The sequence below is a fragment of the Varroa jacobsoni genome, unplaced genomic scaffold, assembly GCF_002532875.2.
Source record: "Varroa jacobsoni isolate VJ856 unplaced genomic scaffold, vjacob_1.0 scaffold_245, whole genome shotgun sequence".
Lineage (NCBI taxonomy): Eukaryota > Metazoa > Arthropoda > Arachnida > Mesostigmata > Varroidae > Varroa > Varroa jacobsoni.
Genome location: NW_019213147.1, coordinates 175,345 through 181,344, shown reverse-complemented (window position 1 = coordinate 181,344; position 6,000 = coordinate 175,345).

The window sequence follows — 6,000 nt, the reverse complement described above, 5'->3', positions numbered from 1 at the left end:
GTGTAATTTCGTTATCCACGCGTCACCCTTTCTCAATTTTCTTGCAACTTTTTTTCCCGTAACTGGTCAGCAATTATGAGGTGCATTTTTCACATCGAAATCACCCAACGGAAGTCACAAAATCAGTATTAGGCCATTTCTAGCAACGCATCCTGATCATGATGAGCACAAATTTTTATCTGGTGGGCCTGGGCAGCATTTGAGCCTTTACTGAACAAAATCTGTAAAAACAGCGAATTTTCGCAAAAAGTTCACTTATGTTCATGTTCAAAGTACTATCCGAAGATTAATATTGACGATTTCAGCAGTTCTATTACTGCCAAATGACAGCTCTCGATCATCGCCGATCCGACGCGACTTGAGATATATGACTTTGAAGCCGCCTGGCTTGAAGAACGGTCAATACTTTCTTGACAACCCGGTCACTTCGGCCGGGACATTTTGCGGAAGTATCATGAGTCCTGCTGTTTAAATATTTTTGATCAAAGAATTAGGTAAAAAGTCTGAGCTTATCACAGCCGGATGGTTGGTAATCGTCAACTGCTGAGGTTTCAGTTTGGCAGACCTGTGGATATTCTCACCCTACATTTGACTGCTTGACCGGGCCATAGTTTGGATACTCTGATATGGATACAGCTTATATTGGCCCGACTCAAGCTTGTTTGAGCATCAAAAGAGCGCAATATCGGCGAAAAAGCATACGACGTCTACGACAAGGGGGATGTTTTCTATGAACTGTAAGTATTAGGGTTGCTAGGCGTATAGGTATTTATTCAGCGTTGCTAGGCATATTTATATACAAGCATACAGGTAATCATAAATTAAGTATTCATTTCTATTTCCACCCAATATGCCATCGTAGCACATTGACTATGACCACGTACACAATATAGCACAGAGCAATTTTTAAATGTAATACCAAAACAACTCCTTAATATCGTAGGAACTCATCTAACAAAATACTTCAAAATCGCAAAGTGATCATTTGCGCATGGTCTGTAGTAAAAAAAATTTTTTTACGAATTCTATCAATCATTTGGTCATGATCTTATAGAATTCTAACAACGGAATCGAGGCCACCATTAGTATTGGGTAGGCATCACAGATCTCAGAACCTAATTAGGTCACAAATATATATATATATACCTGCTACAAAATCAATGGCCGCCTAGTATATCGGTAACGAACGGTTTAGCCATACAATATGGCTAGTCGCCCATGATTCACTACGCAGTATACTGAATTAGTTGGTTGGCATGTAGAAGCCAGTATGGCTTGAAACCCATAGCGACCTCATTGGGAATACGAAATAGGACATAGCTATAGAACCGTGTGAACGGTATCGAGCAATAAGCTAGATAAAACGACAGTGTCTCAATTATAATCGCTAGAAAAACCAACATCACATATCGTACTTCCATTGTCGTATCGTTATTATATCGAAGGAACAGTGAGGCTTCATACAGTTCTAGGTAGGTTATCGTTAACAAGTGGGTTTGTTTAGATTATTGCCATATCTTTGTATATGTTCATAAATCAGTGGAGTTTTTTGCACTAATCTCTCATAAAGAACGCGTTATCCCTGCGTACTGGCCGTACCAGTCACCCGGAACCTGGAGTATGTCACTGTACAGCGTCAAGATGACAGTACCAAAAAGACGTGTGTAAGTCACTTTCGCGAAGGATAATAAGCTATATCAGTTTCTTACCTGTTTCTGATGCTCTGCGCCATAGGGTTCAACAACGCATAGCTTTGGACGCAGTGTGAAGACTTGAAGGATTTTACACGAAACCAACTTTTCCGGATCGACGCAATCGATATATTACGAGAAAACACCGACTATTTTCTCGCTTGGCAACGCGAAACTTTACAGAGGTCGTCCAGCAATCATAAGCTTCCTTATCGGCGACAAAGGTCGACATGTTCGACAGTTCGAAAATTAGCCATTGTTCCACTCTTCAATATTTTAGATCAGATCTTATCATCTATATAAGGCTTTATATAGATGATACAAAAAACATATAATGCATAAATAGTAGTATTTTTTAGAAGGCTAACAGAAGATTAATGTTTGGCCTCTTACTGAGAGGAGCGGTAGCATCCTGAGCAAATAAATATAATACAAATAATAGACATATACGCAAACGAGGGCATGCGAAATATATACCATATCGCTTACAGGAAACCTTCTACGTGCATAGGCGTTGAAGATCGAAACAGTAGCAAAAAGGAAACTAATGCAGGGCTTCATCGTGGCCTCTACCTTAATATACTGAAGTTTTTTTTACTTCAATAAAATCTTGAATTTCAAAAAATGTTTACTTTGATAATAGGCGGTTGAATAATATTGGTTTTTCTTCGAAGCAGAGTCACAGGTAAGTCTGTTTTTCGCAATACAGACATTTCTCACTAAAGTGAACATCAGGAAGCATTTAGGCGCCTGATCAGCTTTGCTGCGAAGCTGTTACAGCATTTTTCCGCTTGAGCCTATACAGCGCAGATACAGCCGCACTAAGGGCATTGTGTCGACACGAGCTTAAGCATCGACTGTGACCATTAGGGAGCTCTAAACCAAGCTACCAATTGGCTGACTTCAGGCACAAGTTTCAACGGCCATAGTTGAATACCAGCAACCCCGTCAGATCTGAGATTACGGCCATAGTTTCTGTTTTATATAGACTTAATTCAGTCTCTTTAAAAAAAAAAAGCTACAACGCTCCTTGATTCAAAACGTTAGTAATCTAGTATGAGTCGTCGTAAAACCTTGTAATTGCTTTTTATTAAGTATTACTTTGTTACGATTTGAATTTGTATTTTGTTTATAAATCTTTCCCACAGGTAGAAGGCTATATATTTGTTATGTAGAAGGAATTTCTACGGAGATATCTATTTTTAGAATGTAGACGTATATAACGAATTTATACGTAAGCAACAAATCGATTGACGTCCGGTCTTCTTAAAGGGTGGTAAATGCGCGGTGCATAAGAGTACGAAAGTAACATAAACTCTTATATTGAGGTATAGAAGTGTGTGATATAGGGAATATGCATTTGCGCACGAAAAATGCTAGGCGCGACCTGAGACCTTATCCGACCACTAATCGGCGTAAGGGTGAAGAGAAGAGATTTTTCTTGCCAAACTGGAGAAATACGTGTGGAGAAGGTACAGCTAGTGCGCACCTATGATTCCCGTGTCGAGTCCCGACTCTCAAAAAGCTGATAGCTACGGGGCACTTCCGGTCGAATGTCGACCAAGGGTTCTTTCAATAGAAAAAATATGTTCACTAGCGTAGCGTTCTTCTGCTAGGGGTAAAATACTTCAGCATCCATATTTTGTATGGAGAAGATTTTGAAAAAACAATCGGGCTCTACATTATTGTGAAGTTAATTTTCTATGGCTTCGTTCATAGGGTGGCAAAATTGTAAACGAAAGATACCGGCTTTAATTTTCATGTAACGCCCAGTGATCTTCCCACGCCTATATAAAAAAGCCATATAGGGATAAATATATACGGTTCTATCAGATTTGCAAACGAATAAATGATGATTAATAAATGCATTGTTTGTGATTTATATAGATCGCATTCGGCTACGACTTATGGGGTACGATAGCTTAAGCTATTGCAAGACACTGTCTACTAATTACATCCCTAAATAAACATAAATAGACAAACCGTAACAAACATCAATTTCATGTTCAGTGATTCATAAAAATATCCATACATATATATATAATCGCATATTTATTATATGATTACGTCATGCATTTTACACTAACGTAGTATTTAATTTATTCAGGACATGTGACAGGAAATGCGTACCTATGTTACATTGTTCCTGAGATCCAACGGTAACTGTAGGGTACCGTGTTCAGGCTAAGTGTACAATCGCCGTTGCAAGCAATGAGTGTTCGGATTCAACATCACTGTGATATTTTCTTGTTTTCATGCGCCAAACATACCTGCCACACCTTTTTTTTTGTTAATAATAATAACCGTAAGAAATCTATATGATGACGCCCACTACGTGTTTACTTAGAGGCACGTATTATTAGGTCTGATTGGTAACATTAGCCGTATTCACTCTCTTTGGCCAGATTTTTCACTCCCAGAAAACGAGCAAACGAAACCGTGTGGTTCTGGACTTCAGAGCCGCTCTCTGTAAGCTATTAGCGTTGAGTAGCAGTTTATTAGATTGCTTTATATCGTTTTTAAAAACATCTATAATAACGTTTGAACATTAAGTTAATCAAATACAGTTTTCCGATTGCCGAGTATTTTCTTACACCTAGCGAAATGTCCCGCCAATTTTTTATGGGTATATAACAAGCTCTGAAGCATATTAGAAGGATATGGGGAAGAAGAAGGGAATAAGTGTTGCAAGTATCTATTTCTCGAGATACTAATCTTTAGAGTCAGACAAAAATTGCTTTAAAATCTTAAGTCTATTCAAGTTTATCTAACCGTTATCGTTGTTATCGATAGTGTTTTATTTGTCGAGATTGTGGTTTTAATAATAGTTACCTTGTTCTTTTTTTGCTACAATCTATAAATGCCAGTGCTTTATCTTTGTGCCAGTTCTGAACGGCCATTCTAAAATGTTCGTATTGTTTAAAATCATGGTTCTGTCAAGCTGTTCCGTAATAACTACCTTGCAGCAAATGAGTCAGGGTTTCTGTTGAGAAATGTTTGTGTACACTACGTAGGAAACGTTTACTATCGCCTGTATGACCGATCGAGCGAATGTTATGAGAGTCCAAAGAATCGATGCGGCCAGCCCAAAACATTATTTAATTACATATATGTGTGTGCGATATCAGGGACTTGTACAGATTTAGATGCAAAGTAACCCTCATAAGGACTGCCATCGGTCTCAGCAGTGATCTTACTAGTTCAATTAGTGAATTCCCTGAATTATCAACAAGTTTGATACTGTTAAATATTAGATATGCTAGCTAAGATTGTCATGTGATTTTCAGTCGGTAGTAGTACGACTTGTATGTCTGAATTCATATTGAATATGTATTTTACCGGTTTATATGTTCCATTCATGTAGCCAGCCAAGAGTTTACCATTGCATGTAGTGTATTTGAAGAGCCTATCCATTATCTTGCTACCTTTTTAAGCGTGTTATGAAGATAATTGTTCTTCAGGCAAGGGATCGCGTAAGTAGGAAAACCTATATAACTAGACGGATTTTTTGACGTCTTTGACAAATGTCCCGAATGTCGCTGACAGGCATATTCAATACTATAAATCGTTCGTGCGAGGAGCTACTTTTAGTCCGAATACCAATTTATGTAAAAGATAATTACTTACCGCCGTGCACGTCTAAGAGTGGGAAATAATACTCAAACCTTCGCATCACTTTCTATCTAAAAAGATTTCTGACATGAACGGTATAGCGCTTCAACTACAGATAATGTCCCGGTGTAACGTTATCTGATTCCCCGCAGCGCGTCGCTCGTCTGAGGGCCATCGAAATCATTCACCACTGTTACTTAGAGTAAATGTAAAGCTATGAGAATATCTATACACGCCGCAGTTTCAGGATTTATTTTTTGGTCGAATATCCGAAAGCTGCTGAATTGTTGTTGACTATTTTTCACGTAGACGAGAAAAACTCGTCAGAGCAAACAAAAGTCAGGGAATCTAAATTTGTTGTATTCAAATGAAGATCGAAACGAGTGGAAAGCGAAAAAGGCGTTGATCACGAAACCCGCATCCGTGGCCTTCCGTCGTAAGAGAGTCCTGCAATTCTAGTTGAACGCCGCATATGTATTTTAGCCCAGTAAACAAAGGTCAACAACATTGACACGATAACGATCAGATAGCAACTTCTTTGTGCAACACTCCTGTAGAGTCACATAACGTAACGTAAAGGGAGTAATCTTTGTCTTTTACGGAATATCAACTTTGGATGTACTGATTTGAACAGGGCCTGTTTCGAGCAAGGGCAAAATGACCTTCTCCAAAAGACACATGATTTTAATATTGTTCG